The 23983-nt window shown below is 44.4% G+C and overlaps 1 long non-coding RNA gene and 1 pseudogene across 4 annotated transcripts in view; both read right to left on the bottom strand.

Annotated features, from left to right (window-relative positions):
- LOC138297250 (uncharacterized) overlaps nucleotides 1–23983 on the bottom strand; it is a 253742-nt gene that overhangs the window by 138634 nt on the left and 91125 nt on the right. The gene's annotated exons all lie outside the window — the stretch shown is intronic.
- Nucleotides 13949–16150, bottom strand: LOC138295192 (apoptosis-stimulating of p53 protein 2 pseudogene; annotated as a pseudogene).

Raw genomic sequence — 23983 nt, 5'->3', positions numbered from 1 at the left:
TACTCCTCCCCAGCCCTTAACTCCTATTTCCAAAGGGAGAGGGTGTATCACCCTCTCTCTGAGGAAATTCTTTGTTCTGCCTTACTGGTACTGGGCTGCCAGCAGCGGTAGCTGCAGAGAAAACCCCAGAGAGCTAGTTTGGCAGTACCCGGGGTCCATAGTGGAGCCCCGGGGATGCATGGGATTGGCACCCCAATACCAGATTTGGGATGGGGGGTCACGTCCATGATCTTAGACATGTTACATGGCCATATTCAGAGTTACCATTGTGAAGCTACATATAGGTATTGACTCTATTTTAACATTTTTAATCTCTGTCAATGTTTACAAACATCAATAGTGATATAATAAATCCTTATTGAAAATGGCCTGGGTTAGCCCTTTCCTGTTTTACCTAAAAGTGGGCATAGTGCTGACTCGACCTTACCAAAGGGCAGAAGCTATATTTGTTCAACCCTTGCATTGCTCAAGGGTGGGGGATTCCATTGCCTCTTCTTCCCTGTGTTGCCTAAGGTGAGGAGGATTCAAAAATAATAAAAATGGGAATAGGGCACCTGCCAACTGCCCCACCACTCAGTGGCTCGCCAAATGGTGAGGACAGCGGAGAGCCTGAGCAGCTCCCAGCCATCTCAGCTGTACATTTACAATTTATGGCTAGAATGCTAGGGCTGTTTGAGCTGGCCCTGCCACCTTGACCTATAGGATTTGGTGGAACATGTGACAGCAGAGCTCCTGCCTCATCTTATTTCTTTAGTCCCTGCTAATTTTGTTATTAAAAATCACTTCCAGTATGGTTTTGTTTAACTTTTCCCTGCTTTGCCTAAATCCAGGGTGTAGTTTTAAATCCACCCATAAATTGCTGAAGATTAGGAGTAGTGTCTAATACCCTCTGCCCCTCCACCAAGGGCTGTCGGATGGTATATTGTCTTTCCCAGGGGGAGGGGATACCCCCTCCTCAAGCCTTATTGAGGCCTTAAGACCCATCCTCCGGGACCAATACTTATAATTAGGGGAGATGGAGTTGGGGCACTGTCAAGGGCATTGGGGGCCCTTGGGCTCCTCCTGCAGCCCCCAAAACATAGCCAGCTAGAGCCACAGGAGTCTAAGGGTTACCTCACGTCCCCAACACATATATGTTGTGGACACCCCAGGTGAGTACTGGGGGCACTCCAAATTTGTTTTAAAATGAATCATAAATGAGCGGCAGGAGCCATTCATTTATTATTCATTGCTCCATTAAAGGAGCACCTTATAATGCCCTAGGGTTTCTTTCAATAATATTTTTTTTATTCTTGGTGGGGGTTCGGGGATTCCACCCCATGGGCCAACGTAAAAATACAACTTGTATCTTACCTTTATGAATACCGAAAAGTAATAAAGTTAGACTTGGTCTAAACTTAGACCAAAAGCCTAACTTTACATTTGTGAATTGGGCCCTTAGAGTTTAAGAGGGTCACCACCTTTTTAAAACTTGAGCTCCTGCCAAGAAAGAGTTTGTATTCTTTTTAGGTTAACAAGATTACCCTCTTAAAGACTTCACAAGACTCGCAATTTTAATTAAGAGGTTGACAGGTATGCACTTACAATTGATAAACATCTTCTGCCAGGACCTATGGACCAGGTACTTGAGGCTCAAGATAATACATTGCAAAGTTTATTGAAGATATGTCAACTGCTGGACAGTCATTAGTACAGGATGTAGGTCTAGTAAAACGTGCTATTGTGTGTGCATATAATATTTATTCTGTAGTGACTCTACTTGGGACTAACGGTCACTCATTCTGATAGGATTTCCTTATTTGCTATGCTGATTTGTGTATGGAAAGACTGCCTGTGTCAGTGTGATGGGTTTGTATCTAGATGCAGTTGGGTTTAGGGTGATAGATTGCAAGTCAGATTATGTGGGATGTGGGCTTTCAGGAAATTCACCTGTTAACCACACAAGCATTGCTTTGACATAGTTGCTGATTTTGGCACTTTACACTGGCAGTTGCGATCGTGTTGGTGCCGTGAGCAGATTATGGGAAATACAGTTATTTGGTCACGACACACATTGCAAGGAGGTTAGAGATACCATTAATGCCTTGACAGCAGTAACACTAAAATGCCACTATACCAAGATATTGTGCAATGCTAATGTGAAAAATATTTTTCATGACTGGAAGTTAGAGTGATAAATAAAGTTGTGAAGCCCAGGAAGGTTGTAGCATGATGATGACATGTATAAGAGATGGCTTTGACTTTCCACCTTCACTTGGAGGTCATTATCCATTTACGTCAAGTATTGCTCAATCTTTTGGGGAAAATAAGTAGTTGTTGCTAACTCTTACTGAGAAAGGGAGACTATCAAGTTGGGGTGCCAGGGAGGTGAGAAATCTCAACGATATAATTATTCATCTAAGATCCTTTGAACATTCTTTGAACATGCTTGAGGATTATGAAGCTTGAACAATAAATCATTTCTATCTGAAATGTAAAAGAGCAAGGCAAATATGTCAATGAGGTGTTGAAAGACGCATAATTTCTATATCGGGAAAGGAAGCCAAGAAAGTATGATGAACAGGGTTGGGCAGGAAATGTCTCTTGCATTGCTCCTAATGAGAAAGCGAGGGGTGATTCCATGGGTATGAGGCTGATGACATAAGCAGAGTGGAGGACTGTGGTTCCCATCAATATAATGCAGTAGCGGCTCTCTCCGCAGTGAAGGGTTGGGGCGGCACAAGGGGGGAATAAAGATTAAATAAACAAAAATAAAAAAACTTACCTGCCTCACTTCCTTGCCATGCCGTTGCACTTTCTTCCTGGTCACAAGAGGCACAGGCAAACTGGGAGCCTGTGCCTACTCTCTCCAGGTCCTTCAGACCGGCCAAACATACATGTGCACTGTGGGGCAGTGCTGTGCACCTCCCTTCGTCCTCGTCATCCCCAGTGCCCCGCCCCTTAAACATAGTTTATTACTAAATATTTGTTCACATGTATTTGTCCAACTTGCAGCAAGTGATTAACTGTTGTTTTATCAAATGCACATTCCTAGCATGTTCTTCTGTTTTGCAAACCTGCCATGAAATAGTGATAACTGAGCTTATGGAAAGACAATCAAGATAGTTAACCATTTTGCTTGAGCATTTAATTATTGCCTGTTACTAATACACAAAGTTTCTAGAAAAGTACCGATTGCAAGGACGCTTTGTCACACTATGGTTTTTGTTTAATTTACAAGTGTTCAAAAAGCTCTTGGACTCAGCCTTGTTTAATGTTTATTTTAACAATGTTCAACAAGCTCTCGAACTCAGTCTTGTTTATTTTTTATTCCAATACTTCATAAACATTGTTCAGTGTTAAAGTTACCAGTGTTAACCATGTAGCTTTCTGACCAAACCTTATAAAACTTCACTGATCATGATAGAGGTTAGAGAGGTGCTTCGTACCAGGGATATTGAACTGGAGGGACACAACGGGACTCAACTTGACCCCTCACTTCCACCAAAGGTTTTTGTCTGGTGGATGGCCAGATCACTGACATAAAATCAGAAAAAGAAATATCACGTGGAAATAATATCATGTGAAAAATAGCGAGGACTAAAATATTGAGAAGGTAAGAGCAGATAGGTAAGTATAAATGTATTATTCTTAACTCAATATCTACGTACCGTAAATATATATATATATATATATATATTGTTAAGGTAAATATATGTGGAGTTATATATAGTAAAACTTTGTTTACCTATAGAAACGTACCTTCACAATATTCTTGTCCTCAATATTCTTGACACAATATTTTGTCCCACAATATTTCTGTTTCTGATATTCTACAGGTGACTCACAGGCTGTGCGCTTATCCACAGCTATTGACCAAAGCAGACTTGCTATCCAAACAGAACAATAAGGACTTATTGTTCTGAAAGCTGGTAGGCCATACAAACCACCTTTCAAACTCATAACAGGCTAGTTGATTTAGTAACCTGCCAAACCAAACACAATGTCTATAAATAACGCAAAGAGGGTATTAGGAGTATAAAATGAAATAGCCATGTTAGAACATTTACTGTTGTTCTTATTAGTTATAAATTGCTTTACTGCCTTACTGTTTATTTTTTGTGTGGTTGCAAGTCATATCATATGGACTAGGTTAGGATTTTAAAATAAATGTTTTAAATGCACGTTCTGATTCCTAATGCTTTTTGAATATCACATTATATACAAAAGAGTGTTTGGGTGCCCTGTAATTGTACTAAATCACCAAAGGAGAGTTAGAGGTCAAAACCTTTGCACACCCTTCAATGCCATAGCATGAAACCACACAAAGATGTGATGGTGCATACATGATTCTACCAGGGTGGACTTGACCTTAGTAGAAGGGAGTTCTTCATAAGATATACTGCATACCAGTGGAATCCACGTTTATATATAAAAATACCTCGAGGTAAACTCAAAGGAATATACCTTTATCAGTAGGTACCATGGGTATGTTTAAAAAGAAACCGAGAAGGTGGATGAATCTGAGTATAATGGCACAATCCCCTATAGTAGTGCCTACGAGTATTTGGGTCATTATAATCAGAATAATCTGCCTTCTTTTTCCTTTTTTTTAATCACAACCTGGTAATATCATCTTATCAAGGTGAGATGATGTTGCCTATGATGAATCATTCAACAGAAGTGTAGTTGAGGCTTCCTCATCCATTATGTACTGTATTGTTCAAGTCATATGGCTGTTGCTGAAAGATGAGTAAGCCAATGCACCAACGCATCTTTGCCTGGTTTCATGTCCACTTATTGTCCTTGACCCATGTTTTTTTGGAACAATCGTTACCAGAAACACCTTTTATGCAAACATTTCTCAGTGGGTTGTGTATTAGTTGCAACTCAACTGGATTTCTGATTGGTATGTTGAGTGAGTGCTTAGTGTGAGGGGGCAGAAAAACGAACTCTGCAATTCTAAGGGGGCACAGAGAATGTATCAACCATTAGGGATTTTTTATCTGCTTATAAGAACATATATTCTAAATAAATGCACCACGCAAAAACAGAAAGTTATTAATCATTTCTTAGATGTAATCCCATTTAATGTGCTGGACCATGACTCAACCTCAATTATAGATACACAAATAAGAGTGACACGAAATTAACCCCTTAGCTGCTGGGCCTTTTCCCCCCCAGTGCTGAGCCCTTTTTTGGCTATTTGGGGTAGTTCGCGCTTAGGGCTTCATAACTTTTTGTCCACATAAGCTAACCACGCCAAATTTGCGTCCTTTTTTTCCAACATCCTAGGGATTCTAATGGTACCCAGAGTTTGTGGTTTACCCTGGAGGAGACCAAGAAAATAGCCAAAATACAGTGAAAATTTAGTTTTTTCCAAAAAAATTGGAAAAAAGGGCCGCCGAAGAAGGCTTGTGGTTTTTTCCCTGAAAATGCCATCAACAAAGGGTTTCTGGTGCTGAAATCACTATCTTCCCACCTTTCAGGAACGGGCAGACTTGAATCAGAAAACCACATTTTCCAACACAAATTTGGCATTTTACTGGGACATACCCCATTTTTACTATTTTTGGTGCTTTCAACCTCCTTCCAGTTAGTGACAGGAATGGGTGTGAAACCAATGCTGGATCCCGGAAAACTAAACATTTCTGAAAACTAGACAAAATTCTGAATTCAGCAAGGGGTCATTTGTGTAGATCCTACAAGGTTTTCCTACAGAAAATAACAGCTGAAATAAAAAAATATTGAAATTGAGCTGAAAACAACAGCCATTTTTCTTTATGTTTTACTCTGTAACTTTTTCCTGCGATGTCAGATTTCTGAAAGCAATATACCGTTTTGTCTGCTGGACTCTTCTGGTTGCGGGGATATAAAGGGCTTATAGGTTCATCAAGAACCCTAGGTACCCAGAGCCAATAAATGAGGTGCACCCTGCAGTTGGTTTTCATTCTATACTGGGTATACAGCAATTCATTTCTTAAATATGAGGAGTGAAAAAGAGGTATCAAGAAAACCTTTGCATTTCCAAAATGGGATCAAGATAAGGTTTTGAGGAGCAGTGGTTATTTGCACATCTTTGAATTCCGAGGTGCCCATACTAGCATGTGAATTGCAGGGCATTTCTCAAATAGACGTCTTTTTTACACACTCTCTTATATTTGGAAGGAAAAAATGTAGAGAAAGATAAGGGGCAATAACACTTGTTTTGCTATTCTATGTTCCCCCAAGTCTCCCGATAAAAATGATACCTCACTTGTGTGGGTAGGCCTAGCGCCCGCGACAGGAAATGCCCCAAAACTCAACGTGGACACATCCCATTTTTTCACAAAATACAGAGCTGTTTTTTTGCAAAGTGCCTACCTGTAGATTATGGCCTCTAGCTCAGCCGGCACATAGGGAAACCTACCAAACCTTTACATTTTTGAAAACTAGAGACCTAGGGGAATCCAAGATGGGGTGACTCGCGGGGCTCTGACCAGGTTCTGTTACCCAGAATCCTTTGCAAACCTCAAAAAGTGGCTAAAAAAACAAGTTTTCCTCACATTTCGGTGACAGAAAGTTCTGGAATCTGAGAGGAGCCTCAAATTTCCTTCCACCCAGCGTCTCCCCAAGTCTCCCGATAAAAATGATACCTCACTTGTGTGGGTAGGCCTAGCGCCCGCGACAGGAAATGCCCCAAAACACAACGTGGACACATCACAGAAAACAGAGCTGTTTTTTGCAAAGTGCCTACCTGTAGATTTTGGCCTCTAGCTCAGCCGGCACCTGGGGAAACCTACCAAACCTGTACATTTTTGAAAACTAGAGACCTAGGGGAATCCAAGATGGGGTGACTCGCGGGGCTCTGACCAGGTTCTGTTACCCAGAATCCTTTGCAAACCTCAAAAAGTGACTAAAAAAACAAGTTTTCCTCACATTTCGGTGACAGAAAGTTCTGGAATCGGAGAGGAGCCTCAAATTTCCTTCCACCCAGCGTCCCCCCAAGTCTCCCGATAAAAATGATACCTCACTTGTGTGAGTAGGCCTAGCGCCCGCGACAGGAAATGCCCCAAAACACAACGTGGACACATCACAGAAAACAGAGCTGTTTTTTGCAAAGTGCCTACCTGTAGATTTTGGCCTCTAGCTCAGCCGGCACCTAGGGAAACCTACCAAACCTGTGCATTTCTGAAAACTAGAGACCTAGGGGAATCCAAGGAGGGGTGACTTGCGGGGCTCGGACCAGGTTCTGTTACCCAGAATCCTTTGCAAACCTCAAAAAGTGGCTAAAAAAACAAGTTTTCCTCACATTTCGGTGACAGAAAGTTCTGGAATCTGAGAGGAGCCACAAATTTCCTTCCACCCAGCGTCCCCCCAAGTCTCCCGATAAAAATGATACCTCACTTGTGTGAGTAGGCCTAGCGCCCGCGACAGGAAATGCCCCAAAACACAACGTGGACACATCACAGAAAACAGAGCTGTTTTTTGCAAAGTGCCTACCTGTAGATTTTGGCCTCTAGCTCAGCCGGCACCTGGGGAAACCTACCAAACCTGTACATTTTTGAAAACTAGAGACCTAGGGGAATCCAAGATGGGGTGACTCGCGGGGCTCTGACCAGGTTCTGTTACCCAGAATCCTTTGCAAACCTCAAAAAGTGGCTAAAAAAACAAGTTTTCCTCACATTTCGGTGACAGAAAGTTCTGGAATCTGAGAGGAGCCTCAAATTTCCTTCCACCCAGCGTCTCCCCAAGTCTCCCGATAAAAATGATACCTCACTTGTGTGGGTAGGCCTAGCGCCCGCGACAGGAAATGCCCCAAAACACAACGTGGACACATCACAGAAAACAGAGCTGTTTTTTGCAAAGTGCCTACCTGTAGATTTTGGCCTCTAGCTCAGCCGGCACCTGGGGAAACCTACCAAACCTGTACATTTTTGAAAACTAGAGACCTAGGGGAATCCAAGATGGGGTGACTCGCGGGGCTCTGACCAGGTTCTGTTACCCAGAATCCTTTGCAAACCTCAAAAAGTGGCTAAAAAAACAAGTTTTCCTCACATTTCGGTGACAGAAAGTTCTGGAATCGGAGAGGAGCCTCAAATTTCCTTCCACCCAGCGTCCCCCCAAGTCTCCCGATAAAAATGATACCTCACTTGTGTGAGTAGGCCTAGCACCCGCGACAGGAAATGCCCCAAAACACAACGTGGACACATCACAGAAAACAGAGCTGTTTTTTGCAAAGTGCCTACCTGTAGATTTTGGCCTCTAGCTCAGCCGGCACCTAGGGAAACCTACCAAACCTGTGCATTTCTGAAAACTAGAGACCTAGGGGAATCCAAGGAGGGGTGACTTGCGGGGCTCGGACCAGGTTCTGTTACCCAGAATCCTTTGCAAACCTCAAAAAGTGGCTAAAAAAACAAGTTTTCCTCACATTTCGGTGACAGAAAGTTCTGGAATCTGAGAGGAGCCACAAATTTCCTTCCACCCAGCGTCCCCCCAAGTCTCCCGATAAAAATGATACCTCACTTGTGTGAGTAGGCCTAGCGCCCGCGACAGGAAATGCCCCAAAACACAACGTGGACACATCACAGAAAACAGAGCTGTTTTTTGCAAAGTGCCTACCTGTAGATTTTGGCCTCTAGCTCAGCCGGCACCTAGGGAAACCTACCAAACCTGTGCATTTCTGAAAACTAGAGACCTAGGGGAATCCAAGGAGGGGTGACTTGCGGGGCTCGGACCAGGTTCTGTTACCCAGAATCCTTTGCAAACCTCAAAAAGTGGCTAAAAAAACAAGTTTTCCTCACATTTCGGTGACAGAAAGTTCTGGAATCTGAGAGGAGCCACAAATTTCCTTCCACCCAACGTTCCCCCAAGCCTCCCGATAAAAATGATACCTCACTTGTGTGGTTAGGCCTGGTGCCTGCGACAGGAATAGATCACACAACGGTCAATGTTGGTCCTTACGTGAGGCAGCTGTTGACCCTGGGGTGATCCATTCCTGACACAGACACTAGGTGTAGGCACTCAAGTGGGGTAGTGTTTTTATCAGGACAGGTGAGGAGTCACTGGGTGGTAGGAATATTGTGGATCCCAGCATATTCCTGTAGTTTGTGTGACAGAAATGCGAGAAAAATTGAGTTTTTTTTCAACATTTCAGCTTTGCAGGGTATTCTGGGTAAGAAAACTTTGGGGAAGCCACACAAGTCACACCTCTGTGGACTCCCCCGAATGTCTAGTTTCCAGAAATGTTTGGGTTTAGTGTGTTTCTCTATATGGCCGCCGAATCCAGGACCAAAAACACAGGTGCCTGCCTTACAAAACCAGTTTGTTTTGCCATGGATAATTTTGATGTCTCCACAATATGATTTGGGTGGTGGAATTTGGGGCTGAACTAAATTGGGGAGCTCCCAAGAGAGCACTCTCTCTCTGCTTGCCGCCGCATTCACCTGCTCTCTGGGTTGGCCTAACCCACTATTACCCAGTTGCACAAACAGCTTGCGCAGGGACAGCAGGACTGTCCTCATCACCTCCCTCATAATGTACTGGAAGAGGAGTTATCGAATGGGACTCCTCTGACTGAAAAATCACTCCCAGAGTCTGCGCCATTGTCCTATCCCTCAGATGCTGTCTCAGTATCTGATGTCTCAGTCTCTGATCCTATGTCAGAGCGGTCCTCTATAACCCGAGTGCAGGGAGCAGTCATCCATCAAGATGCCATCTCTGCTATTGGCTAAACTGTTGCTCTAAAACACTAGCCTACGTAGACAGTCACAAAATCGATGGTGTGTGAGATACGTGCAACAGTAGAGGCCACCTTACCTGCGCTTCTTCCCTCAATCAGCACGTACTTTCAAGACACTCAAAAAACACCTTGTCACATACCATTCGTCACAGTCTTTAGCACCTCCTGCGCCCAGTCCAACAATCATTATTGGTGCTCCCACTCCCTCCTCCTCGGATTCCCTCATTACCCCCCAGCAAAAGTGCCCTTCATCTCTCCATAGACTTTGCTAATGTACTCAGCTATTTACATAAAATACAGATTTGCTCTTTGCAGTAGGCATATAAACCTTCTGCGCTTCTTTATGGCACTAAAACTGCCACTAGACAAGTCGGACCCTTTTCCCCCCAGGGAAACCACACACATATTGACAAAAGTGATATATATATGACAGCCAATCACCTGAAACTCAACTCAAGCAAAACCAAAATAATCCTCTTTGGCCCACACAAAAACACCTGGGACCCCTCATGGTGGCCCACCACGCTAGGCCCTGCACCCACCCCCGCCAACCACGCACGCAACCTCAGCATCATCCTAGACTCCTCCCTCTCGATGACCCAACAAATCAACGCTCTCACCTCCTCATGCTTCAACACACTCCGTATACTGAAAAACATTCAAATGGATCCCCACAGAGACCAGAAAAACTGTCACTCACGCACACATCAGCAGCAGGCTTGATTACGGAAACGCCCTCTACGCCGGCACCACTCTAAAACTCAAGCGCAAACTACACGCATCTAGAACTCAGCAGCACGACTCATCCTCGACCTCCGCCGACACGAACACATCTCTCCACACCTCAAATCCCTCCACTGGCTCCCCATTGACAAAAGGATCACCTTCAAGATCCTCATCCTCGCACACAAATCACTCCACAACACAGGCCCTGCCTACCTCAACGAGAGTCACCTTCCACACCCCCACACGAAACGTCCGCTCAGCTGACCTCTCTCTCGCCTCTGTGCCCCGCATCAAACACACCACCACCGGGGGCAGATCCTTCTCCTACCTTGCACCCAAAACCTGGAACGCCCTCACAACCCACCTTCGCAAGACCCAAAACCTACTTCTTTTCAGGAAGGGCCTCAAAACCTGGCTTTTCGAACAGTGAACCTCCCAGCCCCTTTCCCTCCCCCCACCCCCACCCCTAAGCGCCTTGAGACCCTCACAGGTGAGTAGCACACTTTATAAATCTCTTTGGTATATATAGATCTACCTCTATATATATATATATATATCTATGTACATAGATATATCTAGAGATATATCCATGTACATAGATATATCTATCTACATAGATATATAAATATAGATCTATTTTTTTTAGTTGTTGTATGGTTTCCTTGGGGGCCAAAATGGCCCCCAGAGAAACCCTACAACATCTAAAAAAAAAATTGCCCCCACAGGGGGTCACCCTGCCCACGGGCGACACCCTGTCATTTTATTTATTTTTTTGAAAAAAAAACAATCCCCTGGGGGGGGGGTGCGATTGCGCCCTCCCCCCCCCCCCCCCCCCCAGGGGGCACCTACTTTTTTTTTTTAATTAATTATGCCCCCGGGGGGGGGGCGGCCCGTTTTCCGAGGGGGCCGCCCCCCCAAAGTGAAATCCCTGGCGTCTAGTGGTGTTTCCTGGCCCCCGATCGCAGCTTTGCTGCGATCGGGGGCCAGAAACAGTTTGAGAAGGCCTCGTAAGAAAGGGGAGAGTCTCCCCTTTCTTACGAGGCCTTTTCAAAGTGTTTCCTGGCCCCCCAATCGCAGCTGTGCTGCGATCGGGGGGCCAGGAAACCTGAAAGTGTTTCCTGGCCCCCGATCGCAGCACAGCTGCGACCGGGGGCCAGGAAACACTTTCAGGAAGGCCTCGTAAGAAAGGGGAGACACTCCCCTTTCTTACGAGGCCTTCCCGAACGTGGGAAAGGCCGTTTTCCCCATCAAAGCAGGAAGCGGCCGCAAGGCTGCTTCCTGCTTTGATGGGGAAAACACCTTTGCAACGTCAGCACGCCGCGAGGCGCGCTGACGTCACAAAGGGGCGGGTGGGGGGTGGGGGGAGACACGGAAGCTTCCGTGTCTCCCGGGGGGGTTTAAAAAAAATAATAAATCCTCGGGTGCGACGCACCCGAGGATTTATTGATACCCTTCCTGGTGTCGGCCACTGGTCGTGACCCGCACCAGGGAGGGTGTGTGGGCGTCGGCGCAACGAAGAGGTTAAGCAGGCAATAAAAGAATGTGCAGGTGAGAAGGGCATCAGGGCCAGATGTGCTGGGAACATAGTTATTCAAAGTGTTGCTGATCTTATAACTCCAATTTTCTGTAAAGGATAGAATGAAGCTGTACATGCTGATCATCTCCCCATAAACACTAGTAGAGGCAAACACCATATTACTGCTCAATCCAAACAATCAGGTGTTAGAGCAAGTGTTTTAATAAAAATATTAATGAATATTCACATATTCTGAGTAATAGATTAGCGTAGAAAATGTAATAATATTGAGAAAAATAATGCACGCATTGGAAAGTATGACCACGTGAGTGCCGCCAATGTTTACGAAGTGTACTTATTAATGGCTTATTAATATGAAATGTTGAGCTTTTGTTTGATTAACATAGTAATATGTCATATTAAGGGTCATGCGTTATGTATTAACTTTATTAATTGTAGGCCTTAACTTAGTGGAGGTCTTGGCCTAGTTGCACGACCTCATGTCACACTGTATTTCTAAACCGATTAATAAAATGCCTGCTTAGAGAATTTAATTGTGATTTTCCACTGTGCTGACCAAATGTGCTAGTAGCTAAAAGTCTTTCCCATGAGAACTGCTTGCTAGAAGATGCTGTTCTTGCTAAATGTAACATTGTAAATGTAATCTTTGTAAAACTGACTTTCTCAGGAGAGAGCAATAACCACACTGACTAGAGTATAAGCTGCAACAATATTGTTTCCTGACGAGCCGGATGATGAGAACAGGATAAGAGGAGCCGGTCATCGACATGTGAACTGTGAACTAGTAGAAATGTAGATTTGAAGTTTTAGTTTTATTGGACAAAGTGTGAACATGCAAATCCCCTGACCAATAGGGACTTGGGAAGTAGTTTTAGGAAATCTAACTTAGCCGGACTGCACTAAGAGGAGGTGCGCCATTCTCCCCGTTATTCTTGAGGGTTTGCCTCTGTCCTTTCAAACTGCTTAAAGACTTCGCGTTTTCTGAACTTTGATGCTGAATTCTGATGCCTTGCAGACTGGACTGATGCCCTGACGACGAAGACTATCTTAGCTTGCCTATCCAATTGAGGAGAGGTATACTATCACTGATGTTGTTTGCTATGTCTATTGCTTTTATTTCTAGGTACCAACTGCGCTATTTTAATAGATCCATAGGTATGTGTCTTTCCAAATTTGTGTTGACTAAATTGTTTTGCATGAAGTCCAACATGCTGATGCTAATCTGGTGTTAGATAAGATCCTCACTAACGGAAGTTCGCTACATGGAGTAACAGCCAATTTCTTTTCTTTGCTGAATCTAAATGTATGTGATATCGTTTGTGCAGTTGATCTTGTTATTAATTTGCACTGTAACTTTAGAATGTGTAGTGGTTCAAGCTTTGGTTAGATTGTGTTTCTTTCGCCGATTTGGACATCCAGTGTTGTTTCTGTATGTTTATCATTTGACAATGAGACTATCTTATGTGACATTAGCATTGTTAATATAGGGAAATAAATATTCGAACATTTACTAAAAGGTGTGGTTATTCATGACTGAAAGGTCATGGTGTGTGGAAATTTTGATTACTAATGGTATTGATTATCATTGATTGTTGATGTTATTGATTGGTTATTGATTATTGATCTGCATGTACTGGATTTATGGTGGGAACATCTTAAATGCGAGTCAAAAAGTTAATCGACCTATTTGTGTCCCCTTGTAAGTTTACTTATTAAGTTCAGACGCGCCAACACAGGCAACTGCAGGTGAATCCCATGTTATGTTCCAGTAACACTACTAATTCTCAGAAATACAATTGTGTACAAGACTGTTTGCTTTAAGGTTGATTGAATGAGTTACCATAACACTCTTCTTAACAGCATATCTGAGACCAGCTCTGCTTTGAATGTCATCAAAGCAACAATTAGATGTATAAAAATCATTTGGCTCTGTTCAATGGACAGTCCTATTGCCCTGTCTTCCCTGATTTAAGATAAGATCCTATTTAGTAAACGGAACTAGAGTGCAGTACACCAAAACTAGGGGTGAGAGCATGCACAAATGGATAGGATAGAAAAGGCAGAAGCTTGGTTGGGCTGAGCGGGTCTGGGATTCTTTCAGTTTCTGAATACTCGTGGGTAGAAGGGCTCTCTGAATCAGGTTCTGGACTTAGCAGCCTCACCATCCTCACCAACGTTCTTCATCTGCTGATTGTAAAGTGTCTGTTGTTGATTCTGAGGCCCTGAACCTGGGATGACAGACTTTCCATATACTGTACTAGGAAAATGTGAACTTCGGGTCTGCGACCGTGTGAGAGCAGACTGTACAGCTTGAAGGAAGTTTTTCCCATGGGCTTGCTGCTGTGTGAATAAATGGAACTGGCTGCAAACATCTGTGGCGTCTGAGGTGGCTGTAGAGGGGGTTCTTTCGAGGGTAGTAGGGTGATAGGTCTCACAGTGGCAGCAGGGGGTTATTCAGCTTGAAGAGGATGTCTAAGGCGGGTCTCGGTTGTTGGATAGTGGTGCAGGTGGTAGAGCACTCTTTTGTGGATTCTGCTGAGAGGTATTGGACTGCTGCATGGTTAGATTCTGCTTGTTATTAAGCGATGCAATAGCGGAAGGCATTTCATACTCATTGGTATCAGCTGTAAGGGGTTGGCTGACTTGTCCAAATTAAAGCAAATTAATTTGTTTTGGTTTAGAAGGAACCGGTGGAGGTACCTTAGTCGTAAATTTGTTGTTAGTCTGAGCATCTTAAAGGAGATCTTCGCTGCTTTGGCTTTTACGCAGCATGCCAAACACTGGCAGCCCAGTGATTGATCCATTGAATCAAACATCGAATATGGCCTATGGCCACCTTTTTTGTCTCCCTTTCAGAAGGACACCACTGTTGCCAGCATGCCCTATGGCATTCTCAGTTCCTTTTGCTGATCCTGTGTTAACGGTATTGCTATTTGAATTACTCCAATCAGGGACAGTGGGTGGGGGTGTAACCCCTTGGGATGATGAGCCACTCAACAGCTTCATCTCCGATCCTGTGCCAGCTCTCATGTTAGGAATAGTCTGTGTTTTAAGAGGTCCATCTCGAACCTGCAGTCTTCTGATCCCTTCTGGGCAGGCATGTTTTACCAGGACATCTTGTCTGGATGGGAAATGTGGCATGGTGGCAGATTGGATGTAGGTACCAACTTGAGCCACATGATTAGTAGATGATACCACCTGTGGTACATTCTCCTTCTTCTGTAGTGCTGCCTTCTTTGAGAACCGTTTCCAACAGCTCATTTACACACTTATCCATAGATGCCACCTCAGAATTTCACTTGTTCAAACTCTCCCTCTGTTGCTGCAACTTGGCATTCTGCACCTGCAGTTCCTTTTAGAGATGGTCCAGCACTTCTACTGCTGACTGCTTGTCATGATACGTATCAATTTGCCATTCTTCAGCATCTTTAATTGTCTACTAAGTTCCTCCACCTTGGACACAGCACCTCTCAACTCCTTCTGCTTCTGTTGGAACAGGCAACTCCTTCTGCGTCTCTTGGAACATGCTGTTCACGAGTTCTATTTTCTCCACAACCTTTCCATTGCTAAGTCTTTTCTGCTCCACATGGCCTTTGAGTGCCTGCACTTTCTAAAAGCTTAGCTTCCTGATTTTCTGCCATCTCCCTTAACCTTTGGAGCTTCTGTTGCTCAGCAGCTTGCTGCTGCTGCCACTGATCCTGCTGTTTTATGTACTTCAAACGCTGTTCCTTGGTAGACAGCATTTTGCTGCTGAGCCTCAATTTGGTGTTGATGGCAGGCAGCCATTTCCTGAAGTTCTGCTAATGTCATGTCCATCCGAGGCTTATTAACCCCATTCTCAATTCTTCTATCTCCAGACACCATTTCTCCTTGCATTTGGATCCTGAAATCTTTGTCCACCAGCAGATTCCCTGTATGGTGGCCACTCATGACAAGGAAAAGCAGATTTCATTTCTTTGGGTACAAAAGTTTTGCAAAAAATCAAACATCTGTTTAAAATCAGCATCAGGATGCTCTGAGTTTGATACTTGGGCAACATGACAGTCTACTTCATGAGGTATTTTACACAATTCGATGATATCTCAGCAGTTGGTTTCTGATGTGATCGGCACCTCCATAAAATGCTATTCATTGTTCCTGAGATATATGATGCGAAACATCAGCATCATCTTCGGTCCGTACCGCATTGATGCAGGCCTGTGGCTTTGGTGCCAAGGATGATCTTTGACGCTGGGAAGGGAGCGGGGGAAAATCAGACTTTGCGCACATCCAAAAGCATTTTTGGACATTTTCTTGCCCATGAGGGATCCCTCACAGACCCCTCCATCAATCACATGGGGTCCGGGTACCTCTACCATGATCCTTTCTGTCACTGTATCACTGTTAACTTTTAACCCTCCTCCCCCAAGGACTGAGTCCTGATACCCAAAATGGTGGCAGCAACTTTTCTTTCAGGTTGGTGTCAGCCAATCTTGGCATTGCTTTGGCACTTGGATCCGCCTTCTAGATAAACAGAAATCTATTTTTTTTAATGACTCCAAAACTACTGAACAGATTTACATAAAATTACAAAAACAGATTTTTCACGTCCAAGATCTAGCTTTCTAGCAAAGTTGGTGTAATTTCGTTCAGTCGTTCGGGCTGTAGTTGTGTCTAAAATCCTAATGGGAAATTGCATAGAGAAAATGCATTTTGTGAGCCCACCTTTTCTGAGCCCTCACTCGACAAATCACCCCGAAACTTTTCAAACATAAGCTGAAGTGAGTGGCAAACTAGTTTTGAATTTTTTTTGAAGATTTGTCAAACGCCCAAAGTTAACAGCAAGACATAAAACACTTTTCCTATGGAAGCTAGGTCCTAACTATAACTACCTACTGGTGACCACCAGTAGGTAACATATATATATATATATATATATATATATATTTTGAATCAAAGATTAGCAGTGCACTCCAATAGGGGTGATAATTCTAGCGTTTATTTCATATTCAAGCTGGAAAAATAAAACGAACGACGCGTTTCGACCGTCTGGTCTTTTTCGAGTTCGAAAAAGACCAGACGGTCGAAACGCGTCGTTCGTTTTATTTTTCCAGCTTGAATATGAAATAAACGCTAGAATTATCACCCCTAATGGAGTGCACTGCTAATCTTTGATTCAAAACATTGTTTCGGGTTGGCTCGCCTCAGCAGTAGCACCGGTAATTGGAGCGCGGTGCCTTTGAGAGCCGTTTTGTTTTTCATATATATATATATATATATATACACACACACACACACACGCAAACCAAACAGTCCTCTAATGGCGCGCTCAGCAGCTGGTGCCTGCGTCAGGGACAGACCATTTCCTTGTAAGTATATGGTCACCAAATGGAAACACAGCACTCCAAGAGACTTGGCAGTTGCATTTAATAGTCACCAGTGTAAACAAATACCATCAGTGACGCGTTTCGACGAGAAAAGTCTTGATCACAGTTAGTGAGTGCATTTTCTATGTCAACCATATCTAGTATTCCATCATATGCCCTTATGCAGCATTCTAGGATATGCAGTCTCAATCAGTTTAAACATTTTTTCAAAATAAAAAACATAATACAAGTTGATTGACAAACCAACAGTGAAAATACCAGATACCTATTAAAGCATTACATTACATTTGCCCTCCAGAACCTTAGTAGCACACCACAGATATGAAACATTGTTTATTTGCACTACCTTGATACCTAGACTGTATTATTCATTTGTGAAATAGCAGATGTGGTTGGATACTTACTTACTCAGTCTCTTATATTGATAAAAGCATGAATGATGGCATTTTTGCCCCAATATATGTCATTGAGTAGCGTTCCCAGGTAGCTGATATAACCTATAGATTCTAATATGATGTTACATACTGGTCTGAATTAGTACCATGGCTGCATTACTTCATTATTTGCAGTCAGATCATGTTTTTACTTGTTTACATTTTTTTTTCAATTAGAGTATTGGGTATAGTATCCTTACCATACAGACAAATGACAACATTTGATCCATTGGAGGTTAACCTGTTATCTAGTTGTACATAGCTCTATATATATATATATAGCTATGTAGCTGTTAGCTCCCATCAAGCAAAAGCAAACAGCTATGTCCCACAGGTGGGCACCCCGGGACCAGTGCTTAATTTGTGCTTGTGGTTTCCGGTGCACCAACACTTATTTTTGAGGGTCGGCACTTATTTTTCTGCCTCAATCATTTACTGCAAGCAAAAGACATATATGGGAAAGACGGAGGAAGAGAAAAATGAAAAAGCATCCGAAAGGGGAAAAGCAGGAAGCTGCAAGAGTGAGGTGAAGGGGCAAGGAGTGGCTGTAAATGGATTAATGAGGCCCGAGATGGCTTCAGGATTACGCTGCCTCAGTATTCCGTGCTTGCACATGTAATTGCAGCAGCCACATGTTTTTTATAGGAGAGCTTTGCTTTGAGCACCAGCACGGTTTTATTTACAAATTAGGCACTGTCCGGGACAAAGCAGGAGCCCACCCTGGAGGGTAGCAGTCCTCAGGGACATTATTGGCAACATAATCTAGCCCCCGGGAAGTGGCGGTCCCCAGGGCTGTGCGGTGGCTGTGTGCCCCTCTTCATTGCATGTATTTAAAGCTGGGAGGAGGTGGCGGTTGCCAGGGCTCTGGGGGGGCTGCTCAGCCCCCACATTATATCTGTTTAAAGCCCTAGGGAGGTAGCAGTCCCCACGGCTGTGGGGGGCTGCGCAGATCACCTGCACTGTATCTCTTTAAGGCCCCGGCGAGGTGGCGATCCCTGGGCTGCAGGGGAGCCGAGCAGCCTCCTCGCATTCAACTTTGTTAAAGCCCCGGTGAGGTGGTGGGCCCTGGGATTGCTGGGTAGCTGGGCGGTACCCTGCATTAAAAATGTCAATGACCCCGGGACCTGGCCCACCCAGGGGCTTCTTAAAAACAAGTGTGGCAGCCTATGCTTGTTTATTTTTCCTCGTGAATTTGCGACGTCTAAGTGAAATTGTGGCAAAACATTTAAAAAAAATTATTTCTAGCCTTGGGTGGTCCCTCTGGGACCCCAGCACCAGAGCTAAGGGGTCATGGTGATTCTACCCTGGCCCTTGTCTTATTTTTTTAATCTTTTTTTCTGGGAAGGTCATTGCGGCCACAGATATACAAATTTGGATTCCCTCCAATATCTCAAAAACTACTAAAAGGATTTACACCAAATAACTGAAAGCATGATCTTCGCACCAACAGCTACCTGGTTCAGGCACTAGTCATGTTTAAATTTCCTATGGGAATTGACATGGGAAACACATATTTTTTGACCCCCCTTTTTCTGTGCCCTCATTTGACGGATCACCCTGAAACTTTCCATGAACAACAAGAATCACTGGCACACTTTTCGTGAAGATTCGTCAAACGGTGCTGAAGGTATAGGCAAGTCATAAAACACACTTTTTCAATGGAAACATGGTCCTAATTATAACTGCCTAGTGGTGGCCGTCAAAAGACCGTCGCCGTGGCTACCAGCTCTCAGCCGTATTATGACCACAGCTGGATTTGCGTGTGTGTGAATGGATGTATGCATGTAGGATGAATGTGGGTATGAGTGTGTGTATGCTTGTGTTCGTTGGTGAGTGAAGTTGCATGTATGTCGTGGAGGGGTCTGGAGAAGGAGGGGGGTTGGGGGGAAACCTGGGGGGGAGAGGGGGCAGGGAAGAGCCCTATCAGTGACAAGGAAAGAATTCCCTGTCACTGAAAGTGCCTACCGCCATGGTTTTCATGGCGGTAAGGTTGCCACGTAAACCATGGCGGTAGGTGGGGTCATAATCCCATGGGCGTGCTAGTGACGGCTGCCTGGCTGGAGACTGAAGTCTCCAGCCCGGCGGTCATTACCGCTGTGGCGGACAGTGTGGTACATTGGCAGTTTGGCTTGAGCCAAACCGCCAATGTCATAATATGGGGAAAAGTACTGTCAGCCTGTTGGCAGTACTTTTCTACATTTTACTGCCGTCCGCCGAGGTCAAAATGACCCCCTATATATGTATATATATATATATATATATATTTAAAAAAAAGCAAAGGTTACAGGGGCATTATAGTTACGTTCCCTAAGGTAACTATAACTCGCGCCCTCGCTATGCACAGTTTTCTCATCACTAACTTTACTGCAAATGTTGCAGTGATATTATCAATGATGTCATAGAAGATGGCATGAGTGATGTGATATCTAGAGTAATGAGCAGTGCATGGTGAGGGCGTGAGTTATAGTTACCTTAGGGCACCAGTTATTGCTACTTGAAATAACTCTAACTATAACAGCTGAATTTCTATGGTTTTCAGTGTGTAAAATGTGAACCTAACTGTAACGTCTCTGTAACCTTTGTTTTTTTAGTGAATTTCTATGTTTTTTTACATTTTATTTCCTAAGTAAAATGTCCCGGCAACCTTTGTTTTTTCAGTGACTTTTCTAGGGTTTCTAGGGTTTTTTCTAGGATTTTTTAAATGTTAAATAAGATGTCCATTGCAATGCATGGTGGGGGGTTAGATGCAGGGCCAATTCTGCCATTCTGCTGCCTCCACCAAAGCATGCTGCTCCTGCCCCCCTCCTCCTTGCCATCCATTGTCCAAGTCTTTGCCCCTGCTCCCTCATGACAGCCCCGTGTGGCCATTGTTCAGCCACTGCCCTTCCCACCTGCTCTGAACAGTTAGTTTGCTGCCCCATCCACCTCCTCCCTACCTTCTGTTGTCCGAGTCCGTGCACCATCCCCCTCCCTCCTGCCCTGCATGGTCTGATGTGCTGCCACTGACCTCCATTTAGCATGATGTCACTGCTCACTCCTTTTGCCCTCTGTTGCCCAATTCTATGCCCCTTCATTGCCCTCCTGCTTAGCCTCGGTGCTTAGCTTGCTGTTCCTACCCTCCTTACCCCTGTCCTCTGATTTCTGTGTGCATGCCACTGCTCCCTCCTTTTTGCCCACCATGTTCCACAGACCTGCCCCTCCTATCTACTGAGCGTTCTGTTGAGCTACCAATGCCCCTTCCACCTCCCCAGCATCGTCAGATGGCTGCCGCCTGTCCCTGCCACCTCCATCCTGCCTGTTTGAGTTCCGTGCCCCTATTGCCTCCCTCCTGTCCTCCAAGGTCCATTTTGTTGCCACTACCCTCTGCCCTCCATGCTCTGTTGTGCTGCAACAGCTCCTCCTGCCTGCCCTGCATGGTCTGTTGTAAAGTACCTTCCCCTGCCCTCTCTTGTCTGTGTCCAACCACTGCCCCTCCCTTCTGTCCTCCATGGTCCTTTGTGCATGCTCCTGTCCCCTTCCTCTTGCCCACCATGGCCATTGGGCTGCCTCTAACCCTCCCACTTGCCACGCATGGTCTTTTGTGTTGCCACAGCCCCTCCCACCTACCCAGTGTGGTCAGCTTGCTGTCTTTGACCCCCTCCCACCTTCCCTCCGTTGTCTTTGTGTATGCCGTTATAGTCTCACTGTTGTCCTCTATGTTGTGTTGTGCTTCCAGTGCCCATCCCACCTGCCCTCCATGGTGATCTTGCTCATGCTCTGCCCCTTGACCACTGTCCTTCGTTTTCCATGAGCACCCTGTTATCCCCTCCCTCCCGCTGCATCTGGCCTGTTGTCATGCCCCAGCCCCTTCCCCCCTGCCATTCATGCTCCATTATGCTGCAACTGTCCCTCCTGTCTGTCTGATATGGTCAGCTTGCTGCTCTTGCCTGTTTTCCCTCTGCTCTCTGTTGTCCACGTGCATAGCTCTGTCCCCTCCCTACTGCTTTCCATGGTCCGTTGTGCTGCACTGCTGTCTCGCTTGTCCTGTGTGGTGTACTGTGCTGCTGCAACCCCTGATGCAAGCCCTGTAAGGTCAGTTGTGTGCCCCTGCACATCTCCCTCCTGCCCTCTGTTATCCAAGCCCATGTCCCTACCCCATTCCTCCTGCCTTCTGTGATCCAGTGTACCAAACCTGTCAACATTCTGAACTTGGTAATAGAGGGAGATTTTGATTCAATTGGCCAACTGATTGTCCCTATTGACTTACATTGAAAAAGGGGAGATTTTAGGCAGGAGACAGATAAAATAAAGCCCATTTGGGCTTAAAAACGTTGGGAGTCTCCTGCCTGAAACAGGCATGTATGGTTGCACTGCTTCTTCCTTCTGCTTTCAGTGGTCTGTTATATTGCCACAACCACTCTTGCCTGTCCTGCGTGATTGGTTTGTTGCCCCTACCCCCCTTTTCCTGCCCTCCATGGTCCGTTGTTCTGCCACTGCCCCTCCCACTTGCCCAGCATGGTCAACTTCTTGCCTCTGTACCCTCCTCCCCATTCTCAGTTGTTCAAGTTTGTGGCCTTGACCTCTGCCTCCCTACAGTATTCTAATGAACAACTAGATTGCTAACATTCTTTATTTGTTACAAAGGTGTGGCACACCTGACTTCACCATATAAAACTGTTTTGCACACTTTTGTCATTGGGGTATACTTGGGCTACATGCGTCGGATATTTGTGCGACATTTGGACTCTTTGTTTCTCTGGTGGCCATCTTGGGAGACTTATTTGTTATGAAGCGCCCTAGTTTTCTCATTTACTGCAGTATCCTCAGTAGAAAATGCTTTCAGTTTTCCACTCAGATTCCATCAAGATTGCGTTCAGATGTGCGCCACTTTTGGCATAAATTCAGAATATTAGCACTCTAGTTGCTTATTAGAACACTCTAGTAAAGCTGCTGTTCACCCGGAAGTAAACTGGCAGCCTGCTGCTTGTGTTAAAAATGTATATTTCAGTCTGCATATCAGAGTGTTTTAATTAAATAGAAGAGGAAGATATTTGAGAACTCACTTAAAACGTCTTCATTTTTCTTTCCACAGCACTAACCATAATTTCTATCACAAATGAACCCCCTCATTTTGTTCCTTTCCAAATTACATATTTTAAGTTTTACCAGAATGATTCAATCAAGATGGCTTCAGATGTGCCACCCTCTTGTCATCAGTAAGACTGATAGGCCCAATTTTAAAAACTTTTTATTGTGTCCATCGTAGCCCCCTAACGCCATCGTGGGTGCGCCATATTAAACATACTGTGCACCATGGCACCGGTTAGGGAGATAATTTGTTACGCTATTGTAGTACATTGAATGTACATTGTAGTACATTGAAGGATTCGCGCCAAAAAGTTTGGCACTAATCGGGCAAGGTACATAGGGGCCCATTAAGAATAATGGCCTGCCCCCTTTTTAATGGCTGCTCTGTGCAGACATGAAAAATAGCCACTAAAAATGGTGCAGTGGAATCTCATAGATTTCACTGTGCCATTTGTGCAATCACCCTAACAGGGGAACACCCCCCTTGCAAACATTATGCCTAGCGCAGGTGTAATGTGGCACAAGGGGTTACAAAGTGACAGAATGGATGCATTGAGCCACTTTATAAATCTGATGCAGCGAATTTGGCCTTGTTGAGCCACATTAGTGTCATAAAAAGTGACTCTAATGTAGCGCATGGAGATGCTGGGCCTCTTAAATCTGGGCCATAGTGCTCTAGTTGTTCTTTAGAACACTTTGGAATGCTGCAGTAGAACACAAGGCAATCAACTGGCAGGCTGTTGGAAGTACATGTTTTACTGAAAATGAAAAATTTTCGATCTAACGTAAAGGAAAGTTTCAATTCTATTACGGACACGGAGGCGAGGAATATGCATTTCTTTCTTCACTTTTAATGAACAGCAGGTTCAAAGGTCAAATAGAAAACTTACTTTAAACACTACATATCCCATGAGTCAAAGCGACATATACATGACAACCATAAACCAATGATAACACAGTCTGTATGTCCATATAAATGAGTGGCCCATCCAGTCCTTCCTATTCTTCACTGTATGAAGTTAAGTTCAAGCAGCCTTAATCAATCTTGGAATCAGATCCTAGAAAGGAGACGTAGTTACACTTCATCACATGATGGAATTCAAGGGCATAGTCATCTTAATTGAAAGAGAGACAAGAACTTGTCAACATCATC

The sequence above is a fragment of the Pleurodeles waltl genome, chromosome 5 (assembly GCF_031143425.1).
Source record: "Pleurodeles waltl isolate 20211129_DDA chromosome 5, aPleWal1.hap1.20221129, whole genome shotgun sequence".
NCBI classification, from domain to species: domain Eukaryota; kingdom Metazoa; phylum Chordata; class Amphibia; order Caudata; family Salamandridae; genus Pleurodeles; species Pleurodeles waltl.
This window is presented reverse-complemented; position numbering and strand designations above follow the sequence as displayed.